Genomic DNA, 10,950 nt, shown 5'->3' with positions numbered 1-10,950 from the left:
AGGCTGTGGGGCAGGGGAGGATGAGTATTTTGGGACAGGGCTTCGAAATCCTAGGATGGGCTCCTGCATTGCTGTGCTTTGGGCATTGCACAGAGGTACTTGGGGGCAGAGGGGTTGGGACGAGAGTCCTTTAAGGTGACCCAGCCGTGATGGGGAGGGTCTGTCTTGTTCAGGTCTCAGTGTAGGAAGGTTTCAGGGGCACCTGCAGCTCCCTGCTTGCTGTGAGCAGCCCCGTGCCAAAACAGGAGCGAGGGCTCGGCCGTGGCTGCTGCTAAACCAAAGACTTGGACCAAGAGCTCAGCATCCTGGATCAGCATCCTCCCGTCCTGGGAGGTGCTGCAGCCGATCCCAGCCATTAAACCCCTCGGTGGCGTGTGAGTGGAGATGCTTTTAAGGCCGGCGTCAGCCTTGCAACGTTCGGGGAGGCTCCGGAGCTGCGATAAGGCTGGGGCTGACGCAGGGAGGCCGGCGGCAGCGCGTCTCCTCCCCGGCCTCCTGCAATTCAGCTCCTGGCGCTGTCAGGGCGGTGTCTGCAGCGAGCCTGGGGGGGGCTCCGGGTTCAGGTCCTTGCTGGCAGGCCCTGAGCAAGCTTTGTCCCACAGCCGAACCCTTTGGGATGCAGGCTTCCCCTTCTCTGGTGAAGGATTTTCAGCACGTTTTCCACCTTGGTGTGGGGCAGCTGCTGGCACGGCTCCTTCTTGGCTGTTGGGATGGGTTTGCCAGCGTGCCCGTTGACTGGTTATTCTTTTGGGATGCGAGGCTTTGCCCAAGCATTTGCACGGGGTACAGCGGCCCCGTTTGCTGGAGGGGATGCGAGCAGCATCGCGTGCTGCTGCCCGCTGTGCCTGCTGCTATAGGGCACGGATAGCACAGATAGCGTTCTTTATAGTGTGTGTATGGCAGGTAGGAGACACCCCCAGCTCCTTCCTCTCCTCCCCAGGGAGCGGGAGGAAGCGTGTGTGCAGGGGGAGGCGATTTCCTCCGCTGGCGTGCTGCTGGAGTGCTCTGTTCAGGCTTAATGCTGCTTAACCCTGGTCTGGGCATTGGCACGAAGGGTCTCCGGGGAATTGTCAAGTTGCTTCCCCCTCTTTTCTTTCCCTAAATTAAGAAAAAAAGGTAGAAAGCAAGGAAAAAGGCTCTCTGGGAAGCAGGCAGCTGAGCGTGCGTGGGGAGAGCCCGTCCCTGGCTTCCTGAGGGCTCCGTGAGGGCCGTGCAGGTCGAGCTCGGGGAGCTCCCATGGCCACGGTGCTGCTCCTGTGGGAAACATTTGATGCAATCGCAACAAATGGAGGTGGTCTCTAAAGTAAATAAATAAATAAAAGTCACCTGTAGGGTGTACAGGATGGGGATGCCAAAGCTTCCTCTGGCGATTTCTGCTGGGCTCGTCTGAGTTGAGAAGCTCCTTCCCCTGAGCCCCCAGCATGGCTTTTGGCAACCGAGCTGTGCCGGAGATGTCCCTTAGGTCCTAGGCCTGATGTCCTTGCCCAGCTCCGTGGAACATCACCACCACTGTCCCCACGTGGGCACCCAGCTGAAAGCCCCGCAGCGTTTCTCCTGAGGGCTGATGAACCCCGGTTGTTGGCTGTGTGACTCTTCGTGCACCAGCCGCTGCCCTGGGCTTTGCCTGAACTCCTGGAGCAGTGACCCCATGGGAGGGCAGAATGTGAAAATCCCAAATCTTCCTTGCTGCTCATCTCAGAGGGCTTGGGGACGTGACAAACGTCTGGCTCTGATCTCCAGGGGTTTAGAGGGCTCAGAGAGGTGCCCAGTGTCTCCCATGACTGTGCTTCTTCAGGAGACCTCTGTTGGAGAAAGGCCTTCCAAGTCCCCTTGGTTCCCGATGTGCACGGCGCAGTTTTTCTGCCCTAACATCCCCCAGAAGATCCTCACCACCACGATCACCGGGGACATGCTGCAAACTCAGAGGCCAGGGCTGGATTTGGGGCCAATGCCCGATCCCTCCCTGGGCATGAAGCAGGGCAAAGCTCGGCTGCCAGAAGAAATACAACATGAAAGGGAGAAAAAACCCTTTTTTCAGGTTTTCTGGGTCTGAAACATGAGCAGGATCCTCGGAGATGGCTCTTCACCAGCGTGGAGAAAAGGGCTGAAACCTGCCTGATGTGCCCAGGCCCCGGGCGTGCTGCACCTCCTCCTGGCTCCATCCCCCTGATGTAAGGCTCCGACGCATCCCGCTGCTCCAAAATAAATAGCTGGTTCTTTTGGGCCGGGGAGGCAAACAAATCAACAGCCCAGTGATTTCCTCAATCATCCTGCACGCCGCACAGGGGAAAAATTAATAAAGTACCTGCCATCCTCAGAAGCTGTTTGTTAAAGCCAACGATAATGATGGGCAGAACTGAGCGCTGGTTTATGATGGCTTTGCTCACGCTCCTGCGCTCCCTCTCCAAGGCATCGCCCTTCCCGACAGTCCCGTGGTGGGCAAGGTTTGGGTCTGAGCTCTGGGTCTGAGCCTCTCCAGCGCTGGGAAAGGCTGCACGGGGCTCTCCAGCCTCTCTGCATCCCCCTTGTGCTCCAGGAATTGCGTCCTTTTGAGTGGTTTGGGATCCACCAAAAAAAATCCGGATTTTTTGGAGTCGCTGTCCTGCGGTTAGTGCTCATTTTTTGTCATGTTTGGGACTTTCGAGGCTTTCCAAGGCCTTGCAGGAATGTTCCTGGTGTGGGCACGTTGAAGCTGCCCCGTGTGGTGATGCTGCTGGAGGAAGGATGCTGGGGAGCACACTCCGTCCCTGCAGACCACGTCAGCGCTGGATTTCCAGCACGTTCTTGAATTTTCTCATCTGTAAAACGGGCATGTGCAGAGCCTCTCCTCGTGAGGAGCTTGGGACTAAACTCGTTTTGAGCCCCTGAGGTTTTTCCAGGACTGCAGCCAGCCTGCAGGGACCAAAGCTCGGCTGCTCTGACCCCGCTCAGCGAAGCAGCCAGCCCTACCTGGAGCCTCAGGGCTATCGGCTGCTCCACGTGTGCCCTCCAAAGGCCAACTCAGAAATTTTGGAGTAAAACACCGCGGCACAGGAGCCTGCCACATCTCTTGATCGCGGTGTTCCTGGGGCTGCAAGGCTCAGGGAACATCCTCAGCTCTGGGTTTTGTTGCTGCAGAGCACCCGGTGCTGTGTGTCCCCTCCCCAGCCCCCCGGTTTGGGTGATGCCCCATCCTTCACCCCATCTGCAGGAGCCTGTTCAGCACCAGGGAGGCTGAAAGTGGTGTTGGCCGCTCTGTGTTTTGTTTTGTTTTGTGTTTTTTTTTTTGGTGAGGAATATTCTCCTCCCCACCAAAATACCTCGCTCGGGGCTGCTTTCATGTTCAAAGCGGGGCTCCTCCTGCTAACGCACCTCCGCTGCGTGCCCGGCTCGTGGGTGGCTGCGAAGAGCAGATCTGCATTGAGCTCGCTCTGGCGAGGTTTTGGGAGAACCAGGGGGAAAGTCCCTTTTAAGTTCACCATTTCCAGAAGAGACACGAGCTCCACAGCCCGTGCTAAGTGGGAAACACGGCTGGCAGGGTGCAAGCTGCCTTGGGGCCGAAGGGGGAGCGAACTCCACGGCGGTGACAGAAGCTCCCGGCTGCTACCAGAGGATTCACAGGTCCATTGTGGTGCCAATAAACACTGAAACAGGAATTGATCTGCGTTCAGAGCACTCGAATTAAATAATGGGAGCTGTATTTTTAAGCCATTGGTGTTCAGCTCTTGAGATCCCTCTGATGGGAAGGGCAGCCAAAGGCGGCACCGCGGCGAGGCAGCGGCAGCCCCTTCCCGGCTGGGTTTTTTGGGGTCCAGTTTCCCTGCAGCCACGTCTCCACGCATCGTGCACCCCCTTTGCAAACAGAGCAATGCACGGTGTTTTTAGTGGGGGGAAAAAAAAATATGTGTGTGGTGATGACAGATGAACTGAAAGCTCTTGGAGGAGCAGAGAGAGCTCCTTCCTGCCGGATGCAGCTTGGGCTCAATCCCGAGTCCTGTCCTCAGGCTCCAGATGTCCGTTTTCATCTCCAGGGTGCCAGGTTTATGGCCGGCCGGTCCCAAGAGACCCTCTATGGTCTTCAGGGGCCAGAAGGGAGCCGACCTCCCTGCTGGGGGGGGTTGTTGGGGCTCCCAGCTGCTCCCCCCCAGCACGCAGGGACCTCGCCGTGGCCACGCTCGATGGCACCGTGTGGCAGTCACCACAAGGCCTTCTCTGGCACCAAAAGGACAAATTAAATAAACATGCTCGATTGCTTAAACATTTGTTTTTTAAATTAGCGGCAGCTTTTTTGTATTACAGTATGTGGCTATGCTGCTGGGGAACACTTTAGCAAGTTGTATTTTTTTTTTTTTTCTTCCCGGTGCTACTTTTCCAGAGCGGATCCTGATTTAAAAACCAAATGCAAAGCGCGGGCCAAGTTTTAGGTTTGATCCCGCAGAAGATGTCAAGGGGAAAAAATTGCACTGCTCGGAGCCGTGGGGCCCTGTTTGGATGCGTGATGGGGCCTTGAAGGCAGCGGCGTTTGCAAACCGTGCCTGCAAAGCGCTCGTAACGCATCTGCAGATGCCCAGGGTGGTCGGCAGATTGCAAAAACGTCCAAGGAGGCGTTTGGAAATGCAGGGTAAGGGAATAACGCAGGGCTCAGGGTGCTCACAGGGACACGGAGCATCAGCCAGGAGGTTTTGGGGACCGTCCCCTCCGCGGGCGGCATGCTGGCGGTGCCCACGCCGAGCCCTTCCCACTCCGTGTCTCTGCTCCTGTTTCGCCTCTTCGGTCTCTGTCCTCTGTGGATGGCAACAGACAGCCTGGCGTGAGCATTACAGCTTGGTCGGCATTATAGGATAAGGAGGTTTTAGATGCTGCTCTAATAGTCACCAAGATTGCTAAATAGCATCTCTGGGAAGGCAAAATGCAGCCGGAGAGACGCTAATGCTTCGGATTGACCTTGCTCGGAGCGTGTGGGGGTTTTGCTGTTTCCGTCGGCTTGCGATTGGTTTCCTAAAATAACATCCATCCCGAAAGCACCGCCTTGGGAACGAGGAGCCCTCTGCACGTACCTGTGCGAGTCCCATCCCTGCTGGGCGGGGAGGCACTGCGGAACAAACCAGCATCATCCTATGGTAGAAAAAAAGCAAAAAGAGACCCCAAACCCCAGGAGCTCCGTGTTGTGCCCCCGGCTTGCAGCAAAGCTCCCAGCAGCCAGCCCAGGGCCCAGCCTGGTTCAAGGGAGCCACGGGGGTCTCCAGGACACTCCCCTCTCCTCCCTTTCCCTTTGCAGGCACTTTAGAGCAGTCCACGAACCCCAGCCCACACCCTCAAGTTTCATAAAGCCAGATTTTTAAGATGCTTCGCTTGCAGAAGGGTGCTGACCCCGTGGCTGGATGCGTCCTGGTGCATCCTGCACAGCTCCAGCACGGCCACGAGCTCCCGTGCACAACCACAGGGCTTGGGGACCCCGGCTCCGTGCCTTTCCTAAAGGCAACCGGCAGCAGTTCTGTTGTTGTTTTGTTGTTTGTTTTTTGGTTTTGTTTTTTTTTTTTTTTTTTTTACATATTAAAGGTTTAATAAATGGAATTAAATACTGTGGAACTTAAGGTAATTAAATGTGGAAGCAGAAAGAAAAAAAAAAATTGTAAAGCATCCTCTCCAGGAAGCTAATAGGCTCCATGCCTCCTTATCTTAATGATTTTCATAATTTAGCTGAATGCAGAGATAATGGATCTGATGAACCTTTATGGAGCTAACTTTAGATTTAATGGGCTTCTTGCTGGGGAGCGGGGTGGGGGCAGGTGCAATCAATGTGCTTAAGGAGGGAGATAAGAGCACGAGAAGCTGCAGTGAAAACAGCCAAACGGGGTTTCCGAGGACTTGAAAGTTGCGCTGAGTGCTCCCTGCTTCCCACCTGGAAATAACCTCGGAAATCATTTGCAGCAGCCACGTGATTTCCTCCAGCTCGGCCAGGCCGCGGCTGCCAGCGGGTTTTGCCTTTGTGCACAACCCCTGACCCGCCCCGCGACGAGGGAGCCGCAAAGCTGGGATCATCTGCGTTAATCTGGTCTCACTGAGGCGGGATCAGTGGAAACCACCTCGCAGATTCACTGCATTATGGAGCAGATTGAGAGACTTAGAGAGCAAATTTAATAAATATCATTTCGATATTACTCGGTGGAAGGGGAAAAAAAAAAAAATCCGCCAAGCAGCTGATGCTGGAGCACCCCGCGAGGGATGGTTAATGGGAACGTGTCATGGGTGGGGAGCTGGGATGCGGGAAACGCTCGGTATTGACATGGGGAGGGGGACAGGAGGAAAGGACCTCCCTGGGGGTCATCAGAGTGGGGTCACAGCAGCGTGTGCAGGGCTGGGAGTGCTTGGGGAAAGGGGAAATGAGGATGTTTGTTAAGGGATGGAGGTAACGCTGTAGGATGGGCACCTTCGGTTCCTCTCTGGCACAGCCGTGAGTCTCCTGCTGCCCCCTCGGCTCCATCCTCCTACGGTTTGCACCACTGGGTGCCCAGGGAGCTCCAGCGGGTTCAGGAGCAGGGTTGGGTGATGCTGAGGCTGTTCCTGGTCCTGGAGAAGCTTTGCTGTGCGGGCACAGCAGTGGCTGCAGATCTGTGCCCTCCCTCATGCACCCAGCACCGAGCCAGCCCCCTGCACAGGCACTTGTGCAGCTATTGGAAATCTGCGCCCAGGGTAAAATCTGGGTACAAGGGTTCGGGGTCCCAAACCTTTGTGTCTGGGGGCTCCCCGTGGTTCCCAAAGGAGTCCTTGAGCTGTGCTCTGACACGGCCGCAGCCTCTTGGGAGCTTTCCAGTGGGAAAGCCGAGCTGCCAAGGGCACAAACAGGAGGAGGCGACGCCGGCAGGGGCACAGACACGCGGGGTGCCCAAAGGCGACCCAGGGAGCCGGGCTGGGACAAGGGCACGCGTGGAGCCAGCAGCCCCGCTCTAATCCCTGCTCTGTGCCAGACCCTGCTCGCAGATGGTGTCCTCCACGGAGCAGAAAGCTCTGATTACAGGGAAAGGAGAAGCGATGGCACTGGGAAACCCCGACTCCCTCTGCTCCGATGGTGGTGAGCGGGATTTTGGCTACGATGGGGCGTGGGGACGGGCGCTGCTGCCCGCTGTGTCCCGTGGGCATCGTGCCCGGCCCCTGCACCTTCCCGAAAGCCTCGGGCGAGGGCAGCGAGCCCAGCCCGCGCCTGCGCTGAGGACCAGCAGTGGAAGGTGCAGTGCTCGCAGGCAGCCGGAGGGGCTGCTTCAGCTTTGTCCCCAGCAGGACCCCCTGCCTGCTGGAAAAACACTTGGGTTAGGAGAAATGTGTGACCTCTTGCTAACCCCCTTCCCCTTCTCCTCTCGCTCTGCGAGACGTTAAAAAGGAGGGGAGAAAAAAAAAAAAAGGAAAAAAAAAAACCCTCACCGAGGCCAATCCAAAGAGGGCGAGAGCTGGAGACCGTATCATTAAAATGCTAAAAATGAGTGTGCTGAAAACAGACACAATTGGGTATTTAAAGCTCTGAATGAAAAGAGTGTGTGTTAGCCGGCTTGCGGAGAGCTGGTCTCCCAGAGCCCCTGGAAAATATGTGGTCAAGGCTGCACCATTAACTTTTTGTTTCTGGTTTGTAAAGTAGCTGTGAAATCCGCAGGGGGGGCGCGCAGCCCCTGTCCCTGCCAGGCTTGGGGGGGGGATGCCTGCGCTCAGCTTCGCCGAGTCTTTTGCTGTCCCACTGCAATCTTGGCCCCAAAACGTGGCACTCATCAGCCCGGGCACTCGTGGCCCTGCGTCCCCAAGTCCCTGGGGACACCTCTGGCACCTCTGTGGCTTGTGCAGCCCGGGTGGGATCTGTGCTGAAGCTGGAGGAGCCAAGGTGGAGGTGCAGCCTGGAGAGGCTCGGGGGTGTTGGAGCCGCAGCTGCCTGAGCCCTGCCCCAAACCCGCACAAATTTGCTCCTGGGTGAATTATCATCGCCGAGGCACCGCGGGGCTCTTGCATCATTTGTTTGCAGCTCAAAAGCTGGGCGGCTCGGGCTGCTGGAGGCGAACCAGCTCAGGTGCCCGAGGTTTGCCAAGGGGTGCTGGGCTTCGCAGAGGGTTTCGTTGCCTCTTTTCCCTTCTGGGTGCAGACACCTGGACCTCTGCAGCTGCCCTTGAGCGAGGGCTTGTCCCATCCCAGCTCGTCCCATCCCGGGGCGGAGACTGGTGCTGGTGCTGAGCCGCAGGTTGGTGCCGTGCGGGAGGGCGAAGGCACGTGGGGTTGTTCCAGGCATGTGCACGTACGCAGGTTTCCCTCGTCTGCATGTGCAGAGGGATCTGTGTGGGTGCGAAATGCCCCTAAAATGTCTTCTAGGGCAAGTACTAACTGCCAGGCTGGGCTTGGCTCCAGCACGCAGGAACGGATGAATCAGATACTTAATGGTAAAATCAAATCTCGCGAAGCGTTAAAAACAACCCAGCTCCGCCGGGCTCCTCTCTGCCGTCTAAGGGAGCCCCAGCGAGAGGGAACGAGAAGGGATTTTCAACCAAACTGGGATTTTTCGCCGTCCTCCCCCCCCCCCCCGCCATATCGCTTGGCTGCCAGCCTCTCCGAACGGGAAGTTTTACCCCGCCTCCCGCGGTCTCGGATGTCAGGTTGGCAAGAAAAATCCCATCTGTTTTCAATCTGGATCCTCACTTCCATCCACCGAGCGTTCCTCCTCCCCGCGCTCCCCCGCTCCCAGCCCCCAGTGCTGGCGTGCACGCCAGGCAGGCCTCGGTGACGCTTTTTTTTTTTTGCTTTTTTCTTTTTTTCCCTTTTTTTTTTTTCTTCTAAAAATGTATGTGGCCTCCTTTGCCCCCCCCTTCTCCCAGGCACATGCTCCAGTGCGGCCCTCTCCGCGCTGGGGCCTGCCAAGAGCCTCTCTGTGCTCAGCCCTGCTACGGTCGCTGGCTCGGAGAATTCCCAAATGACCGAGGGTTTTTCAACTCCAAGCATTCAAAAAACTGCAAAGTATCTCTCTGTGTAAAAAAAAATTGAGAGGGAGAGGAGGGAAGGGAAGGAATTTTGTTGTTGTGATTTTGTGTTTGGGGGTTTTGTTTGGTTCCAGCTTCTTGGTATGATTTGGAAAAGAGCAAGTACAGAGTGTTTTGTTCCTGCGCAGAGATAACAGAGCTGCTCTGAAATCCTGTATGGAGTCAATGCAAAGACGTATATGTAGCAGTCGTGATACCCTAATCTCTTTCTGAAGAAACCCTTTTGTTGCACACCAATCCTCTCCTTTCTCTTTGCTGTCCTCTCTTGCTGTCTAATGTCTTATTTAAACCATAAAGTCCTCAGGCTAGGAATTACCTTCTCTCTTTACAGATGGCTGCAAGAGCTTTGCACGTCTGCTGAGCTCTATGAAAAATAAATGAAGGAGGTTGTGGCTTTTGTTGCTGGGTTTTATTTTATTATTATTTTTTTTAAGTGTTGGGAGGTGAGAGTTTATCTGATCGTAGCATAAACCCAAGGTAGCAAGGACTGATGAGTGCTGTTTGCTTTTGTGGTGCCAAAAATCTCAAGGCGGGGGGGAGTTATCCCTGCCGCAACCCCTTCCCTCTCGGCTCTCGGGGATGTGCTGGCAGTGGGACTGCTCGGGGCAGGGTTTTGTGCTTTGGTTGGGACCCTGAGGGCTCAGGGGCTTCACCTCAGAAGGGATTTTGACCCCGGGAAGAGCTCGGGTGCCACAAACACCAGCTGCGGTGCCTCGGTTTCCCCATTGCTCCCTGTGAGCAGCAGCCCCATGGGGACAAATTTATGGTGGTGGCGTGTCCAGGGTGTGCTCGGGGAGCTGGGGTACCCCTGATATGTGGGAGATGGTGTGTGTGTGTGTGTGTGTGTGTGTTGGGGGGCGATCTGTTGCTTTTTATTTTGAGGAGGACGGTGCTAGTGGTGGGGAAGGGGCTGAATGTGTGGGTCGCTGTGTGGGGACCCTACACGGCCAGGCTGTGGGGTGAGGGACCCCAAGGGCAGGCTCTGGGGGTCCCTCACAGGGTCTGCCCGGGGGTCCCCTACACAACCAGCCGGGGGGGGGGGGATGCCAGAGCCGCTGTGTGAGGGCAGGGACCCACCAGAACCAGGCCCGGGATTAAGGGGGGGGTCGACCCCAAAGCCTGGAGCCGGGAGCCCTGAGGCGAGGAAGGGGGGACCCGGGCGAGCCCCGGCCGCTCTCCCCCTTCCCCGGGCCTCCCGCCCGGCTCGGCCCGGCCCCTCCCCGGCTCCTCCTCCTCCTCCTCCTCCTCCTCCTCCTCCTCCTCCTCCTCCTCCCTCCGCCGCTCCGGGCTCCTCGGCGGGGTCGCGGCGCCCATGGCCCCGGTGGTGCCGAGGGACGGCGGGGCCCTGCCGGTAAGCACCGAGCCCGGACCCCGGCCCCTTCGTTATCCCCGCTGCCCTCCGCCCCAAACCCTCCTCGGAGAGCCCCGGGACCCCTCCAGCATCGAAGCGAGACTCAGGAGAGGCGGTTTGATTTGCAAAAGTCTTTATTTGTTTTCTCGGTTTTTTAAAAAAATCATCTGAAAAAAGGGCAAAGCCGCCCTCCCAGCCCCGCTAGCGCGGGTCTCCGGGCAGCATCCCAAGGGCTGGGGCCTGGAGCTGAGGGGAGAGTGGGGATGTGGGGGGCCGGAGGGCGATGGGGCTGCCTTGGGGTTACGGGGCAAAACCCAAAGACCAGACTAATTCTGAGCGGCTGCCCTTGGCCTTTCTTGTGGCCATGAACAGCTGAGCGATGGCCAGGGGGGTTTGTCCCCTCGCTTCCCCATCCAGCGCCTCCACAAAGCGGGAGGCAAAAGATAACCGCGTCCTGCTCCCCCCTCACGCGCCTGCCTTACAAAGGGCCCCAACTGGCCCAAATAACCCCTTTCTCATCCCCCCTTTGTGTATTTTTCCTACGCCGGGACTGCTCATTATTTGTTCATGCTTAATAGGCAGCCCAGGTCCTCAGCAGTTGCGTGCGCGATG

At 57.1% G+C, this 10,950-nt stretch overlaps 1 protein-coding gene across 1 annotated transcript in view; it reads left to right on the top strand.

Annotated features, from left to right (window-relative positions):
• Window positions 1-10,273: 10,273 nt before the first annotated feature.
• PTPRS (protein tyrosine phosphatase receptor type S) overlaps window positions 10,274-10,950 on the top strand; it is a 130,152-nt gene continuing 129,475 nt past the window's right edge. The window contains exon 1 of the mRNA XM_084302573.1: window positions 10,274-10,338. The gene's annotated coding sequence lies outside the window, so the exon portion shown is untranslated. The remainder of the gene's footprint in view (window positions 10,339-10,950) is intronic.

This window comes from Netta rufina (genome assembly GCF_964035555.1).
Source record: "Netta rufina genome assembly, chromosome: 28".
Classification (NCBI taxonomy): domain Eukaryota; kingdom Metazoa; phylum Chordata; class Aves; order Anseriformes; family Anatidae; genus Netta; species Netta rufina.
The sequence above is the reverse complement of the archived record's forward strand: the minus strand, read 5'-3'. Positions and strand labels throughout refer to the sequence as shown.